Genomic DNA, 19,299 nt, shown 5'->3' with positions numbered 1-19,299 from the left:
CTGCCTCTTTCAACAGAGGATAAACTCCTTAAAGTCAGTGTCCACATCTTGTTCATGGTTATATCTCTGGTGTTGAGCCCAATGCCTGGCACAGAGTAGGTGATCATGTGGATTTGGTAAATTGAAAGTGATTTGACATTACTCCATAGTCATTTTTCTCAGTTCTCTTGGATAAAGAGGACACACATCATCAATTTTGATGGTTTTCTAGACATAAAGCCTGGGTTTATCCTGAAATAACCCAGAGAGTGTCTGATATATTAAGCTGATTACTGTGTCTCCCTCAATCAGAAATTTTCCTGATCCAGCTCTTCAGGGACATTTTGTCTATCTTAAATGTCTACAGTGTGTTTCTTGCTCACTCAGAAATCTTCCTGAACCAGCTCTCCAGAGATGTTTAGCCTGTCTTTAAGCCATCCTTCTCTTGCTTTTAGCTCCCCTTATCCTTGGGGTTCACCTTCTGACTCATCTTGCTTCTTCCTGCTGACATAGACACATCCATATGTACTGAAACTTTTTCTCTAAATACTGCTCTGCGTTTTGGTCAAAATCTGGGCCATCAAAAATTTCCACATATAAATCCTCTTATGTAACATAAATACAAACAGATATAAAGCAAAAGATTTTATGCAAATACATATATATTCGGGGAAGGACATGTAATCTCAGGATTGGCAGTTACAGGAAAGGTTGTGTGTGACTGGTGATTAGGCAGTAAGGACTGCAGGCAGAGATCTTAGCATGTGTAGCTGCCATTTCAGATACCTTAAAATTTAACAACTCTCCCAGAGCGTCCATGAGTTTTTACCAAAGATAAGTGAATTCAAAGGAAAAGACTGCAAAAGCTCAAATGTCTGAATTGTACTTTTATTTTAAACACCGATTTAACAAGATTTTTAAAAATAAAACTAAGTAGGCTCTGTTACACTCCAACTCATAGAAAGGTCTTATACTGATGCTCTTGTAAGTGAGATAAGTAAGAGGTAAGGTTGTGATTCTATACAGGTAGTTTTTTTCCTTCTGTGGCATTGGTAGCTGCTTCATCTCCCCCAAGATAGACTTGAGTAAGTGACATTTCAAGAAGCCACCAGAAGACAGATAACAGCATCTGACTACTTTAGGGTTAATCGTTAGCAACATGGTTGTACTAGTGACATTGTTTATAGTGTTCAATTAAATGCCAATTTAATGACACCACTTTTAAACAGCACTGCTGAGCTTTTATATAGTTCCAGCCCAGAGGATTGACCAGCTGTCCACCCTTGCTGACCCACCACATGCCTTTCTTTCCGTGTTTCAAGGATGCAGGTAATTGCTAGTCCCGATGAAGACTCAAACAAGCTCTTGTCTTGATGTATCCACGACAGGAAATGAATAGGCACTCTTCACAGTGCCAAGTACCCAACAGAAAACTGGGTTTGCGTATTAATACGGTAGGAATTTTGCTTCATGAAGCCTTGGCTGGATATTTCACTTTGCATTTGCCGCTTTTCATTATACTGTGCACTTTGAGAGGAATGATAGCTGCATTACCACCAACTAAGCAGGTGCAGGGTTATCTTTTCCACCCAACCAATTCACTTGAGCTTTTGGAAATAGGGTTTTCAGACCTGAAAAGTATTCCCATTCTAAGAGTGAGAGTGAACAAACTGACCAAGGGCTAATATTCAGCTATGAGGAGACTGCCAGCCCCTGATAATTTGCATCTAAAGAAACCAATTTGAACCAAAGTGCTGCCACTGAAAATGTGTCATTTACTAATAGATGTCTATAAATATATGATGTTTTGCCCATTCAGATATTCTCAGGTGAAAGAAAATAAAGTTAAGGTCATTTTCATCCCACTGCCTCACTAGCTACTTGTTTAGATATATTTTACAGATGACCCCCAATGGGCATCAAACTTGAAGATATCAATCCTGTTTCCCATCTTACTCCTTTTAAACAATACAGTAGATAAGAGCTTACCATGTGCCAAGCTTGTTTTTCCTCATGATGCAAATATGCAGGAGATAGTCTCCATTTCTGAGGACTTCACAGTCTAGCAGGAACAGCAGAGAAATAAATAGGAAAATAAAATGTAGAGTGCATACGACTGTGTTGAAAGTGTATGTATTACACTGGGCACTATAAAGGAGAGATATTTCTGTCAAAACACAGAAAAAAAAGTAAAGAAACTACCTACAGAAAAAAGATGGGTTGAAGCACCAAGCTGAGGTGCTTTCAGCTCTTAGTTTATATAACTATATCATCAACTTCTAGAATTTAAGTTTTAACTATAGCACTCATCACCTACAGGGAAAATCTCTCTGAAAGTATAATATCAACTTGAGTAATGTGAAGATTAAATATCTTCTTTGAACTCCTTAATACAGCATACAGCAACAACTGACATTCAGCAATTGTAAACATGCTATATAATTAACCAGGAATTATTATTAATGGAAGGTGATCAAACATTTTTATTAAAAATACATTCTTTTTATTAAGAATCTGTGTCTATATTTACATCAAGAAAAACAGACAGAAAGACAGAGAGGGAGAGGGTCATATATTATATGATACATCAGAAATTAATACTATAGGAGACCTCTCTAGGAATCCTATTTTAAAGCAAATCACATTTTGAGAAATTCTAATTTAACTAAAGTATAAGAAGAGGCAAACTGTATTTCAACACACTAGTTTATGATGGATACACCTTTGTTTCCTATCACTTCTAGCTATTCAAGTGAGAATTTAATTAAATGTTTTTTACTTGAATAAATAATCTGATAAAACAAGATCAGCGATGGCTAGTGACTGGAGGGTACTGTCTTTGGTGATTGATGGCCCTGCAAATGCAATGCTGAATCTTATTTTATGTTGTATTCTGACCCTTAAATAGTGTTTGATCTCAAGGAACGCCAGTCTGAATTAGAACATTAAATCAGAATTTGGGGGGTGGAGCATAGTTATCTGGTTATTTTTCCTCTTGGGTTTCAGGAGTTTTCTGTTTCATTTACATGTAGGAAATTAATTAGATGTTTTACTAAAGTGCATTTAAGTTTTTTAGTAGCTGCAGCTTAAAATATTTGGGAGGGGTTCTTTTAGCTAAAAGAATACAAAATTGTCCCACATTTATTAATGTTACAAGCATTCTTGCTAAATAAATACCCTTCCAAGATCTTGAAAGGGGCTCATGTAAATGAGTGGCTCTGAAGGCTCAGCATCGTCGGTTTCATAATAAATCAGCCTCTGGGACTGGGGATTAACATGTAATGTATCACAATTTTTCCCCTTGCCACGTAATAGGAAACAGGTTCCCAGCTAGCATTTTGTCACATAATGTCTGATTTGCAAGAAAATATAACTAGCTGATATTAGCAGAATATTTCTAAGACAAACTATGTAGGAAAAAAAAATCAAGTTAATAGGAAGAAAAAACTTCAAATAATCATAGCCACAACATCCTCTTTAGTTCTTTGTTACTTGATTCAGTAAGTCTCTGCCAATTCTCTTTTTATTTGGACTCATTTGCTATTACTAAGTGCTTCAGCCCTTGGATTCTCAATTTAATCAAACCTGTTGCACTTGTAAGGGACAATTACAAGGCAATTTTATTTTTATTTCCCATTGTCCTTAAAATATACTGTGTGAAGTTATTTGTTCCCCAGCCCCTGGATCATAACTCAAGCAGATTCTGTGGGACTTTTCTCATTATTCTGAAGTGATAAATGTTCTCTTTTTCCTTTGAGTTATAAATTAAGGTGTCCAGTTTTATGTAAAATAAAGCCTTCAAAGGTGAGTTCTAGTTTATCTTCTCCTTCCTCACTTAGTCCCTCTGGTCCTTTCCCCGTCTCACCATGGCTATTTTCTGACCTCTTCCAAAATTTGAGGATGGGGGCAGAAGAACTGATTAGAGAGCAGAAACATTCTGAACTGACTGATACTCCTATGATGATCTAATAATGGCCTTTTCTCCTCCATCCCTGAGGTTTTCTCAACTGCATTTCTCTGGACAGAGTAAAAGAATCTCTCTCCCACTTGGTCACTTACTCCTTTCTCACCCTTGCACACCCCTCAACTTCTTTTTTACTGTAGGTATTTTGTCCTCCAAAGAAGCCGTATCAAACAGGATCTAAGATGATCCCATGGCGGTTCTACAGTCTGGTCCATGGGAAACAGTCATACATTCTTTGCCCCAACATACTCTGCCTCCGCACGGTTGCTCCTCTTTATGTTCTGCTTCAAATAGGAAGTCAGCTCGCCTTTTGCCATATATATTTCCTGGGCAAAAGTCAGAAACCAGACTACTGCATCCCCAAACTGCAGGGCACGTTTAAAATTCTCCAGATGTCAAAGAATGAAGCACCACCCCCACCATTCCTCCCTCTTACAGGGTAGTGGAGGGTAGGACTCATGAACAGATCAGCAACTCATTACAAGCAGAAATTACCTCTCCGATATTTACATCATCAGTGTTGGTAAATGGTTTTATAGGTTACATGTCTTGTTTCCTACCATCTTCTCTGAAATATGTGTATCCTGAACTGGAAACTTACTTGAAATCTGTTTCAATATCACAGTACTTTATTCAAAACATCCATAAGAATTGAAGAATTAAAACACTTTTTGCAAACCTTGATATTTTCAGCATGGCATCTTTTAGTCTTTGCATGATAAGGAAATGAGATACAGTATTTGCAGTGGTTCCTCCTCTAACATGGTACAGTGAGTCATCTGTTTAAAAGGATACTGAATGTTTTAGTTTGTAATGTCCTTAGTTATTTTTCCTTAACCAGTGTTAATCATAGTTACATAGATATTATGAGGCTATATTCTTTCGTATACATGACATATGCCATTGGCATTTAGCCTAAATCTGGATTAAAAGGGCAAAAATGTCTGAAGGAGAGATACTGTTCATTTAACTGGTAAGAGACATGTAAGATTCAAATGTTTTATCCAGTTTTGTTTGCATTTTTCCTGTTGTAATAAAGTTAACCATTTTGGCTTACTATAAAATATAAGTATATCTTAAGGACAGTTGTGTCAAATATTTTGAATAACATGATTACTGGGATCTTAATAATGGATGTGTGTATATATATGTATACATATATATGTATATATACATATATATAAAGTGTAAATACATACATAAGATTCGTTCCTTAGAAATAGCACAGCAGAAGAGCCAAGAAGCTAAAAGGAAATAAACTAACAAATGACAACCTAAAATAATAAAAAAGTAGGAGCTAAGGAAGGAAGAATGGGTTACAGGTAATATGAGAAGATACTTTTTAACTCACAAAAATTTATTAGTATCCACTATTTCCCTGTAACAGAAACTGAATAAAGTTAGTTTGCATATTGTTTGTTTACTTAATCTCCTTTTGTAGATAAACTGAAATTTTAAATAGTTGCATGATTATAAATTAGAAATGGCTTAAAATTTTTTAAAATAACATTTTTCTGAGAAGGGAAAACTGTACATTTTTATAGAACAGTGATTTTTTTTTTTTATTCCAGTGCATTCTACTCAGTCTCTTAAGCACAGACTAGATGAAGTTTCACTTTTTAAATACCAGGTTTTTGTTTTTTGTTTTTTTTTTTTTACAACAGCTGACAGTTTTAGGTAATAGTAGACTTACGGTGGAAATTTCTGCTTTCAAAAGAATTTCTTAGCAGTAAAAAAAAAAAAAAAATGTTTTTTAATTCAGATTCAGGGCCTGCATGGATCAGGCAAAAATGCCACAGTTTTAGAATTTACTACCTGTGTATAAAAGTACTTTTATTCTGACTTTAATGTAGAGCTTTAATATAGTTAAACACCGTCTGGTAGCATTAGGTCTGTGCTATCCATACAGCGCTAATGAGTCCTGCTTTGCCCAAGTCATGTTTATAGTGTGCTAAATGGTTTTGGGCTGGGGTTTTTTTTTTTTTTTTTTCAAGTTTGTCCAACCCTAGTGCCTGCTGTGCTGATTGAGAAATAAAAATCTTTAATAAAATTGAGAAAATTGAGTTGAGGACTTGTTTAAATGGCTGTTTCACCTTATGTTGAAAACTCAGACTTAACTTTTCAATGAGCACGTTTCCTGAATTTCACCTTAGTCCTTGGGTGCATGTAACAGAATCCAGAGATGCAAACGATATACTTGCTGGTTTATTTGAGGCATTTCCCTCAGTTTATACTACATAGAATTATAATAATCCAACTTAATGAGTTTTGTATTGGCATTTGGATTAGTGTAACTAATAAATCCCAGTCCACTTACTTTCCAAAATCACTACTTAGCGTTCTTTAATTCACTGGCCTTATAGCATTTACAGATTCAGGGCCTTTTGAAATATAAGGAAAGGTAAAGGATTGTGATTCAAGTTCAACTATGAAATTTAGATCTACAGAATATTAATTTGGGAATAGTTTAATAATATCGTTCATTTTACAGGTAAGAAAATTGACGTGGTGCAGATAGAACCAACAGGTGGTTGGTGTTAGGGTAACTGTGCGTGCGCATCACTGGAACATAATCATCTCAGCCGCCGCTAATCCAGGGCTCTGCCAATAACAGTGAATCCAAGCATGAAGAGATAAGAGACAAATATCTTCCCAATCTTCCATCATCTGAAATTTACTTAAAACAAGTGTAAACTAATAAGTTATACTGCCTTAGGCATGCTACTTTCATTCTTATTCATAAAAACACTTCACACATAGTAAATGCTTGATAAATATTTGTTGAAATGAATTAAATTTATTCAAGGATAAATATAGTGTAACACATCTTTCCAAGGCTTCACTGCATTAATATCAATTCATGAATTTCACTACTCAGTAGCAGTATTTGCCCTTTACCTAAAATCTCTGTTAATTCTGAGAGAACTCAAAGCATGTGGTCTCCTATGAGCTCAAGAAAATGTCATCTTGTCATCTTGTGTTGTTTTGCTCTGAATCAGAGGACCCTATTTCTGTCTCTGCTCTCTGCATGCATCATTTGAATACTGCCCTGCAGAGCGGTGATAGTGGCCACCTTGCCCTACCAAATGCCAAATATGCTCTATGATCAGGGATGGAGGTGGGGAGAAGGGATCTCTTTGCATTTCTGTGACTCTTCTCTTCCTGAAACTTGAAGCAGCACTGCTAGGTCACACCAGATAGTAAGTGGAAGAGCTAAGATTTAAAGTTAGTCTGGCTGAGTCTCTGAGCTACTCCCCTTAACTGTGTGGAGTGTGGCAATGATGTTCCCTCCTATACATCTTCCTCCACGTTCTGGGGATCATGCCCAAAACATGTCTTTCTTCCATCTTCAGCCAAAGAATATTTGCACATAAATTTCTTAAATGGGTTGTTTGTAGAGGAATAGATGAGAGAAGAGCGTCCTCTAGCTTCATTTTCTAGAAGTGTCCCAGCTGTGCTCCAACTTCTAAATCAACTCATTGCAATAAATAGCAAGATATTTCATTCTGTGATATATATTTTGTACTTTCCCTTTGTATTTTTATACTTACTTATTGATCTAAGTCTTGTTTTGAAAAGCTACACGACACTATTCACTTGTTCATTATATAGGACTTTTCTTTTGCAATGATGCTGCATTGTAAACAACTGTAAAAGGCCTGTGGCTTAAAACACTATTTCTTGCTCATGGGCTTCCAGGTCAGCTGTGGCCCTGCTGGGCTCTGCGGGGCTCTGCTGGCTCAGATGGGGTCAGCTGGGCTTGGATCCAGGCTGTACGTTGTGCTCAGGCATCCTCAATGTTTCTTCTCATTCCAGGACTACTGGCTCTACTGGGTATTTTTCTCTCATGGCAGGTGACAAAGGTACAAGCAGCAAGAAACACCATTCAAGTATATTCAGTGCCTCTGCCTGCATCAAATTCATTAGCATCCTACTAAGCAAACAAGTCACATGGCTTAGCCCAAAGTTAGCAAGGTAAGGATGGATATTCCCCCTCCTCTACTGGGAGACCCTGCAGAGTTATGATACAAAGGATTTGGATGTAATCCTATTACAGAGAAGGGGTGAAAAAATGAACAACAATCTATTTTACTACAGTTGGAAATAATGACAATGCGGATAGTGATGATGATGATGATGATGATGATGATGATATAAGCAAGTTTTCTTCCCCCTAGTGTTTAACATTAAGCTATATTCACCCTAAGGTGTTTTCTTTTTTTTTTTTAACCATGGGGTTTTTATCCTTAATGGCCTAATAAGTTGGCCTTATAGGAAGCTTTTATTTTTCTTCTAATGAACAATTAAAGACCATTTTGGGGAAAAAAAAAGTTTCTCCCAAGCAAAGAGAGAAGTGCATAGAAGCAGATTTTAAAGAGGACCCAGGGCTTTCAGATGTGCTTTAAAGGTACAACTTTCAAAAGAACATCTGGCCTAACTCCCAGGGGCTTATGCTTGAGTATTAGGGGAAGAGGACTGTGATCTCAAATGTGTTAATTTAGAAGCTCCTTTAGAAATATAGAGGCTTTGTACTTTGTTGCTTAGATAACAAGAGTATGTCACACCTTGGATGAAGATTCCTTCTTCCCGCTTTGCAGGCACCCCCCCCAAACCCAGCAGTCTGAGAATGAAGCAGAAACATTCGACTAGAAGCAGGAGAGGACAGCCTGATTCAGCAAGCATGGCTAACAGTAGGAAATCCCCAGTTTTGAGGTGCGGTGACTTAATGAGACACATCGAGGGAGGTGGGAAATGGAAGACCCGATGGTAAGTGAGAGAGATCTAGTTCTAGTATGTACACAGACATTAGTTGAGAAGAAAATTCAGGGGTGAAATTTTACTGCTGCTGCAGGCTGTTTTCATCCAAGCTAGTGCGTCTGGAGGAATTACAGCATCTGTTGTTTTTGCTATTATTGAGTATCATTATTATTCATATATTAAGTGTTTTTCCTCCAATGATGTAACAGAATAGCACACTCTGACAATTCTTTTATTCATGAAAGGAATATGTTTACCAGCTCATTTCCCTTTGCTTGGGCTAAGATAAAGAAAACAAAACTGGATCTATCTTAAGGAAACAAGGATGAATGATAGCTTATCAGATCAATAAAAAATTGTCACCATTTGGTTAAGAATATGCCTAATGGACAAAAATTTGCTTGGCACTTCTAAGTTTTTATGTTTCCATAATATGCTACATAAGTGCTAGAATTTATTTATTGCTATCAAGTTAGAGGAAAATGAAAATTATCTCATCAGTACTATAGAATTGTATTCCAATATGTTTCATCACCTGAGGGACATTCCTCAGGCTGTGAAGCTCTCAATAAAATTGTAAACCTCATTGAATTGTCTCGCACTGAGTTGAATATCAATAAAACTACAATTTCATTGGCAAGTGCTAGCCAGCAAAAATGGGAATCACATTGATTTACATTATCATAGTTTAATATCCTTTAGCAGACCTTGTCCCCTAAGTTCACTCCTCAAATAACTTTCTTCTATCTTTAAACTTACCCTTTCTATGGGACTTTCTTTCTCAGGAATCTCATCCATTTCCATGCTTTAAGCATCAATGAATCCTGAAATTGTATCTGTAGACCTGCATTTCAGCCTCTTTGGCAATCTGCCTTGGATATCTTACAAGGAACCAAAACTTGGCAGGTTAAAGAACAAATCCATTCATTTCCTTTCCTCAATATTTCCCCAAATGTGCTATTCCTCTTGACTTTTTCATTTCTGTAAATAGATCTGGTGTATTAAACTTGGACCTATTATCCCACTTTCTTTATATTTAATCAATGCAAATTCTATGTCTACAATGTCTACAATGCATCAATATTTTATTCCCACATTTCCATTTTTAGTCCATTTCCTCTACTGCAGAGCCTCCTAATTCTTAAATTCTTTGAAAAGTCCTTCTAAATGTAACACTGAAGTTCACTTTTCTTACTTTCTTAATTCATCTATAATGCCCCACTGCTAATCAGTCTCTCTAAGGTGCAGCCCCTCTGCTACTCCAAACCTTATCTTTGGGGTCCATTTCAAATACAATTAACTCCATTATGATTTTTTCCAGTGTCATAACCATATATAGTCTTTTGGTCATAGGAATTTCCTTGTAAATTTTACCCCTCAAAAATTGTCAGCCATGATTAATTCTTTTTGAAATGTGATCTGTTTTGTGTTTGTTCCTCCATTTTCTCCCACCAGACACAAAACTGAGTGTCTTCTGATGCTGAGGATGGTGAGTTATTCACCTTTCTATCCTAGGCTGTAATTTGCACATAAAGGATGAACAGTAAATGCTGCTAAATTTAATCAGCAGCTTAATGCAGTCTCTTTGAATACACAATTTATTTTCTAGCAAAAATAAGTATCATATTTTTCTTCCAGTGGTTACACAATTGAAGAATTACCTAGAGCCACATCAATACCTGAGAACACAAATGCTCACAAATAACTATTGATATTCTTTTGCTTTGATTTATTGGAAAGCATTTTTTTTTGTTAGCCTGAACCAAGGAAAACTTTAAAGTCCTCTGTTAAAGTAAAGAGCTTGTTTAAAATATTGGACCAGAGCTGGAAATACTGGACTAGAAATTCCTGCCATTGATAGACTTGGTATAAGGGCCTTACAATGAGATGCCATATATCTTTCAACTGAATTGATTTGGATGGTTGTTGATACTGAAAATAATATATTTTGGGTAAAATTAAATGAGACATTCCAAGTTTGTCTTAAAATTCAGTAAAACCTTAATTTGCAGAAAGAAAAAATACAGAGTGATATATAATTTATATGGCTAATAATTCTTTAGCTAAGTATTACCCACATTTGCTGTTTTCTATTTCTCTTTATTATGCAGTCTAAACCAACTTGCACGGTTTTCCCCAATAGCTAACCTTGAACATGTGCTAAATCTTGCAAGTATATCTGTTATGAAAATAAAAATAAGTACAGTTCATTTAAGATGATCTCCTATATTTTCTTGGCCATTTTTTGGATTGCATGATTCTGATAGTACATGCTCTCCCTCAGCTTCTGTTTCAAAAAATTGACGTTAAATATACCCTGAAGCTCTGGTGCTAAAACAGACAATTCAGCAATTAAAGAGACAGAAAATGGAGATAGTATATTTACTTTAACACTGCCTCCATTATTCTAAACACAGTAATAAAATATTTTAGCAAGAGTTTCCAGATGCAATATGAATTTAATTTTCTTCTCAGAAAGGGGAACTTGTTCATAACTCACCAGAGAAGACTGGGCTTATAAGTTATTCAGTTCTTCTTATTGTGATAAAATTGGGGCACAGAGTAATTTATTTTCTCTTTCCATGTAGTAGGTACACATAAAGCTAAATAATTGAAGTAAAAATTAATATGGGTGAGTTACATATTGTTACTTTGGGAACTACAGAGTCTTGGTGGTTTCAGTAGTATAAATCAGAATCTCTCTCTGTTTGCACCTTTACACATGGTCATTTGTGAGTGGGCAGTGTGTGGACAGGGAGGCCAGGTAACAGGAAGCAATGTTTGTCCACCAGCAGTGAGGCTAAACATACCACTCACATGTGAGACGTGCTTTTCAAGGGAGTTGTGCTACATCTTTGCTTTACTGACTGTGTAAGCCTAGTGCAGGGGGTTTGGAAGATACGGGTCACATCATCCTTAAAGGGCTGTTTTTGCCCAGAGTTGTCCTTTATCCATCACAAAATTGCAGCAGATATTTGGGAAACATTTCTATTTAGCCATTTCCATTGACACCAAGTTTAGGGTGAGTGGTATTGCTGAACATGTAGAGTTTAATTATGTTTTTAAAAATACTATTTTTCTTATTATGAAAGTAATGGATATAGAAACCAGGGAATGTTTACAAATATGTAGAAGGAAACAGTTCTCATCCCATTGATAACATTGCACTGTGTTTTATTCTTTTTATTCCGTATGTGCATTCATATATGTACATAACCATATACATATGCAGAGTCTTGCATTTCAATATATGTATGCATACATATGGTATTCACACATACATGTGTATATGTATGTGTTTGAATCTTGCATTTTCATGTTACATTGTCATTGGAAAGTTTCCCATGGAGTTAATCATGAAAAAGCATTACATTAATGGCTGCTTTACAGTCCAATGATAAATACACTCTAATTCATCTCTCCATTCTCCTATTAGGAATCATCGATCTTTCCTGTTTTTAATATCATAGATTCAGTTGTAATGAATTAACTTCTAAGGAAAGTCAGTTTTATGTAGACTATAGTGAACTAGCTTCTTTCAGTTTACCATATTCTACCTAGTTTACCGGGTTCACAGCAGACAGTCCTTGTTTTATTTAAACATACTGAATATTCTTTATGATGTGTTACTTACAAATGAAATCACTTGCTTCTTTTAAAACCATAGATTCTTTTATCTCATTTCTCTTTATTTGGCTGTGTTTTTCTGACTGTTTAATACTTTCTGTCTAAAACGTCTTCTTTCTAGGCTTCCATAACACTGTACTATCTAGGTTGGCACCCGACATCTATGGCCAAGTTTCGTTTTCTCCCCCTCACCCTTGGAGCAGCACCCGGGGTGCAGTAGTCAGTCTTCTCTCTGGCTTTTCTCGCTTGAGGAACTCATTCATTCTGAAGACTTCAAAAACCAATGCCATGTGGCTTGAACCTATTTTTGTTCGTACATATCTTACCTCTTATGATTGGGAAAGACTCTTGAATCATAGAATACGCCATATGATTTCCCCCTTATTCTGTACACTAAGTACTATGCTATTAGCACTATTACTACTACTGTTAATAGTATTCTCATTGGCCATTCACCATATAGGCCAAGTATTTTGCAAAGCACTTTTTAATATTCATCCAAATTAACCACCACAAAATGTCTATGAGATGGATATTATTATTCTTATTTCACAAATAAATAATGTGAGTTTCCAGGGTGCTAAGTATTTTGCCAAGGTCTACATGACCCTAAAGAGCAGATATAACCTATCACACTATTCAGCCTCATCATAGATCATAAGTCGTTAATGCACACAGAGTGGTACCATCTTTACAAATAGTTTCATTGTCAGTCAATTATTTTTTTCTTAATAACTAATACAAAATTCAAAATAGAGCTTAACCATGGAGTTCAACAATGGTCCTGAGAGAAAGCAATTCAGAATGTGAACCTAAAATGTAAGATGATAAATAGTTCCCTTGAAAAACTTGTATAGTTCCTTAATCCCTTACCTGACTGCATCCCTCTCCAGCTGGCAAAGCTTGCTTTTGTTATTCCATTCTGTTCTTTCCTGACCCCCTTCAGCCAGTGGTGCCTGGATAGTGGATGTGGGGTTGGGCATAAAGGATTTGTTGGTGAGTGAACAACACAGCCACAGCTCTGCAGGCATGTGGGCTATGGGGTCAGCATTGTTTGTAATATAAATCCATTCCTGGAAAAGGTTTCTGTCTTGGGCTATGCAGCTCCACATTCATCTCCTCTGTTTACTTCTATTGCTCCAGGATGCCTCTCTCCTTTTTCCACTTCTGTTTGTTTGTTTGTTTGTTTTACCAAAATTTCTCTCCTAAAGAATATCCTCTCATGGTTATTCTCCTGATTGAGGGAGAAAATCATGGCTCCTTTGAAATTTTTCTTCTAGGCAGGTTTCCTTTCTGGTTAGAAACAAAGAAACAACACAAATTTAATTTTTAAAAAGCTGTGTCCAAAATTCTCCTTTAGGAATGAGGAAGTCCTAAGTTACAGTTCCACAGTAGTGCGGTCCCATTCTTCAGAATGTGAGCTTTCACTGCAGACCTGGATTTTAGTCCCAGCTCTGTCACTTGGCCAAGTGGTTAACCTTTCAGAGGCTCAATTCCTTCATGTTTAAAATGGGAAAACTAAAATTCAGCTATCTTTTATAGCCGAATCTGCAATTAATTAATTTCTTCTTTGTTTTGTAGCAATGAGCAAAAAAAAAAAAGGGAAAGGGGAAAAGAAGGGAGCCCAGACAGCAACTGAATGGAATCCTGTGCACCTACTCGGCCAGCAGGAGGTGCTATCAGGAACCTATGCAGGGTCAGGAAGTCCTAGTTAATGCTAATAAGTACATCCTGTTTGATTGATTTCTTATTTATTAGCCAAAGATAATTATTGCATTTTAAACTAAAAGTGTATTATAACTGTCATTAGCCTTGTCAAACTGCTAAATTTGAAAAACGCTAGTACAATTTTTACTTCAAAAATCATGTTATTTCCTTGATCCTTCCCCACATTCTTTCTCTTTATTGCTGCTTGCTGAACTGCATATTACCTTTTTAATTCTGCATCTTTGTTTCATAGCTACCCTCATTTGCATTCCTAAAATCAGATGTTCCTTTCATATAACACAGTATCCTAATTAAAATATTAAAAGATGCTTTTTGAATGAAGAGAATTTACATTGCCATAAAAAATGATCAGAGTGATGCAGGATGTTTCCTTTTTATATTTCAATGACATTTTCTCTCTAAATTATTTCTAGTTATGGAGTTAACCCTCTCAGCCTTCAGGGTAGATTAAAACTGTGGAAGAGAAATAGGCAGCAAAAAGAGTTCAAGCAAAAAGAAAGTGTTGACTTCATAGTAAAATTCTGAAGAAAAAATTTAATGTATTTACTTTCTAATTAACTCTCACCAAGGTGTCTTATTTTCTTGATTGATTGCTCCTTCAATTTGCAGGGTAGGGCTAATCACATTTTGGGTTCACAACTCATTGTTTTTCTGTTTGTGGAAATCCAGTCCGTTGTTTCATTTGACTTTCTTTCCTTTCTTGATCTCCATTCTCATCCCACTCACTTTTACTGAAATGTTTGAAACCCTTACAATTTTCTTTTAAATATCTTTTGTAATTATATGTATTTTAAGTTAACTAAATGATGCCTTATTCTGTTTCCTACTCTTTTGACTCAACACTATGATTCTGAGGTCTGGATATCATTGCTGAATGTATCTGTCGTTTGTTGCTCTTCAGCAACATTCAGTCCACTGTTCTCATCATTACTTTAGGAACAGACATCTGAGTTGTCCTCAACTTCCTTCACCCACCTGCAATGCCATCATAAACATCCTAGCAGAACTATGTGTGAACTTGGAGTTCAAGCACCAGGTCACAGAATGTACATTTAATTTTTCTAAAATCTTTGATACAGCTTTACAGAAAGGCTGCATCAGTTTAGTCACTCTAGAATTTTTATTTCCCCCTACTTGTTCAGAAGCATGTACTGTCATTCCCCTCTTCAATTTTTGTTTTTCTAATGGGAATAAGTGATTAACTCATTAATTTACTTCCCGGTTCCAAGAACAGTTTCAGAGGAGATGAAACTGAATCCCCCTAAATCCAAGTTCCCTTACCAAATTTATGATGAATCTCTCTACCCAAAACTTTATGCCCTTTCTTGTCTCCTCTGAACACAATCCTGTGCTAACTGAACCCTAATCAACCAGGGTCAGATGCCTGAAATTGCTGTTATGGATAATATTGTTAGTGTACTAAAATTGCTATTACAGATACCATCATTAATATACAAACTCAGGTTGTTTCTCCAGGGTCCGGTGAGCTAACACGGCCCTGGGCTGTGGACCACGTGGCCAGAGCATCCTAAACCAGAAACATCCTGAATCCTGAAATTATGATTAAGAAATGTCACCAAAATTTCACAAGATAATGATTAACCCCAGCCTCTTTCTTCTTCCCCTTTAAAAACCCTTCAGCTCAGAGATCAGGTTGGAGTGGATCAGAGGCTTGTCTTCCACTTGTTTGCTTGGCACCTTGCAGTGAACACTGTGCTTTCCTTCGGTACAACTCAGTCTCAGCAGATTGGCTTTGCTGCTGATTGGCGTTTGGGTCCAAATTCGGTTCAGAGATTGCACAGTTGGAATCGGTACCCTTCTACCCACAAACAGTGGAGCCTCAGACAAGTTTTAATCTCTCTGTCCTTCAGATCTTCACTGATGAAGGAGAAACAACACTAGCACCTAATTCATATTGGTGCTGTGAAAATTATATGAGCAAAAGTATATAAAAGAATTCAAAAGCATGTCTGATTCATTATAAGCCCATTTATATGTCACTGTCATTATTAGTTTGTTTATAAAAATGTAAACTCCATGAGGGCAAGATTCTGTTTATTTACTGTTCTAACCAAAGTGCCTAGAATACTGAAGTATACTGGAGATGTTGAAACTTTATCACTTTCCTGGAAAACACTAAACTTAATCATATTGCATCGTTTTTAGTACCTTAAGAAATACATTTTTTTAGAATTTTTTTTTTGGTATAACCAGTACTATAAATCTAGAAAATCACCCACAAAAGACTATGTGGCAAAAACAGAAAAACACAAATCAAATCCTCCATTTCACTCTCTCATGGTAATCAGCCCTCCTCTGCCCCAGGACACTGTTTACAACACTTCCCTAAAGATTTTTCATAGCCTTTACTATAGTTTTTCAGAGCCTTTTTCCCTAATTCTACATTATTTCTAATATTGGAGAGTATCAGAAGCCTAGGCTAATTTTTCCCTTTCCATTAACTTATCAAACTTGCAGGTGACCAAATGCTTAAAGGTATCACCAGTTCATTCAGTGAAAGACTTAATATTCAAAAAACTTATTGCCTGTATTAAAACAGTAAAAATTCAATGTAAATTAAAATGTAAGGTATTATGTTTACAATCAACATTTCAATTGTCAATCAATGGAATATGCAAGAATTAAAGGTACCATTTGTTAAACTAATGGGAGTACTTAATTGGCTAATTGGTCTATTATGAGATAATGCAATATGGCATCCAAAAAATATTGAGAAGACTTGCTTTTGGTAGACCAGGTATTCCAATAGAACTTCCTATATCAGAAAACTGGGTCCAAAATAGCACAGTTGTTTGATTCAATGGGATTGATGTGCAAGTGTCAGGGAGGTCTCCGTGGACCCTGCAAATTCAAATTCTTCTTCCTTCTTCCCCTCCTCCTTATCATCATCATCTGTGAGCTTGTGTCTGTGAGCTTGAGTTGAAACAGCGAGTAGTAAGGTGTGGGAAGAAATGGGCTTTCTTGGGAACAGACGCCAAAACCAGTTCTGTATTGGAGCACTGGTCCTCAGACAAGCTTTTTGAGCTGAGTTTGGAGCATTTATATTGATCTAGGCCCTTAAATGGGATTGAAGAATTCCAGAACAGAGGCAACTTATGGCTTCTAGAAGGTGTAAATCTTGTCTAGAATAAAGTGTTGCCAATTATGTTCCTAAAATCTTAAACATTAAGGACAATAAAGATGCTTATTAACAATATGACCAAGCAAATAAGAAGGGAAGTCACCACAAGTATGCCTGTCAGTAGAAACAATTGACATGGTTAGACATCCCCCTCAACACCTGCATTCCAGACTGCAGATATTGGAATTCTCTGAGATAGACTGTAGAATAGTTACAAATAAAGTTTTTAAAAGGGTAAAATAAAATATATGAATAAATGCCTAGAGAGTATTAAGGATGACTAGGCATATTTTAAGAAGAAACAAATCTACGAGAAATAAAAATATAATTGCTAAAAAATATGGGGAGGCTATAGCTTAATGTAGAGAGCATGCTTAGCATGCACAAGGTCCTGGTTTCAATCCCCAGTACCTCCATTAAATACATACATACATACACCTAATTACCTACCCACAAATTTTTTTTTTTAAACTCAGTGCACAGATTTACAGTGATCCTACATAACTGAATAGAGAACATTTGGGAAACTATATATCCTAAGGAATTATTCAGAATTCAGCCCCGATAGAATAGCTTATGGATAATAATAGAGAAATTTTAAAAAATACTACAATGAGAAGATCTAATCAGAGTTTCCTAAAGAAAGAATAGAAAAAGTAGAAGAGGGGCAATACTTTTAAGAATAAAGACTAGGAATTTTCAGAACTGATAAAACACATGAATGCACAGATTCAAGCATTAGAAAAGAAGTTTTGTTCACAGGATTGTGGTATAAGAAAGTAAGTTCTGGAAATATGCAATGTGAAATAAACAAAGAAAGTAGCAAATATATTAACCAAGAATAAAATAATAATTTTGTTCAATAATAGAGAAAATGTTGGTAATGGGCACTAGCCTGAAATTTAGACAAAGAGTTCCCCACCTGAAAAATTTTGGGAGAGACTGTCTATGATATTTTTTGATTGAAAATATGATTAGTGGGACTTTGGAGCCCTGACACCGTAAGATAATATAATTGAAGAAAGTTACAGGACATCAGCAAGATGATGGACTAGCTGGATCTTGGTTTTCCCTCCTCCCACAGATGAACTGACAAAACAGCTACACACCGATCCATTGACTTCAAGAGAAATCCAGAAACTAGTCAAGACACTCCTAAACACCAGGTGACTGAGAAAATCCCACATCAAAACCAATAGGAAAAAGTTGAGACAAATTATTCTGTATCTGGGAACTGATGGAACAGGCAAAGGACTTGTATCTAAAATATATGAAGAACCCCTAAAAGTCAACAACAAGAAAGCAATCTGTAAAAAATGGACAATAGGTCTGAATAGACACCTCACCAAAGAAGATATGCTAATGGCAAATAAGTGTATAAAGTGATGCTCAATATCATTTGTCATCAAAGAATAGCAGATTAAAACAATAATGACATACCACTACACATCTATTAGAATGACAAAAATTTTAAAAATTGACAACATCAAATGCTAGTGAGAATGTGGAGCAAAAGGACTCTCATTCATCATACAGTCATTTTGGAAGACAATATGGTAATTTCTTACAAAGATATAGACAGTCTTACCATTCAATAGAGCAATTTTATTCCTAAGTATTTACCCAATGAGTTTGAAAACTTATACCCACTCAAAAAGATGCAAATGAATTTCTACAGCAGTTTAATTCATAATCACAACTTTAAAAAATAAATAGAATTAGATATAACATCTGAAATTAGTAAAATATAGATATTTATCTTGTTAATAGTCATTGGTAATTTATATATCCAGCTCATTGATGACTGCTCTTATTTTAATGAGGTTTGTTTGATTTCTCTATGATGATCAGGTAAAAATCCAGTAAAGAGTGTAGAGTAACTGTGGTTCTCTTTTCTTGGTTCTTCCATCACTTGTTTTTGGAGTATTTTCTTCCTAATTTTAGTTTTCAGATATTGTCCTAACTTCAGGATTCACTTTGCCATTCATTTCCCACTACTGTTTCTTTTTTTTATTTAATTGAAGTATAGTCAGCTTATAATGTTGTGTTAATTCCTGGTATACAGCATAGTGATTGAGTTATATATATATATATATATATA

Source organism: Camelus dromedarius, chromosome 1 (genome assembly GCF_036321535.1).
Source record: "Camelus dromedarius isolate mCamDro1 chromosome 1, mCamDro1.pat, whole genome shotgun sequence".
In the NCBI taxonomy this organism is placed as follows: Eukaryota; Metazoa; Chordata; class Mammalia; order Artiodactyla; family Camelidae; genus Camelus; species Camelus dromedarius.
The sequence above is the reverse complement of the archived record's forward strand: the minus strand, read 5'-3'. Positions refer to the sequence as shown.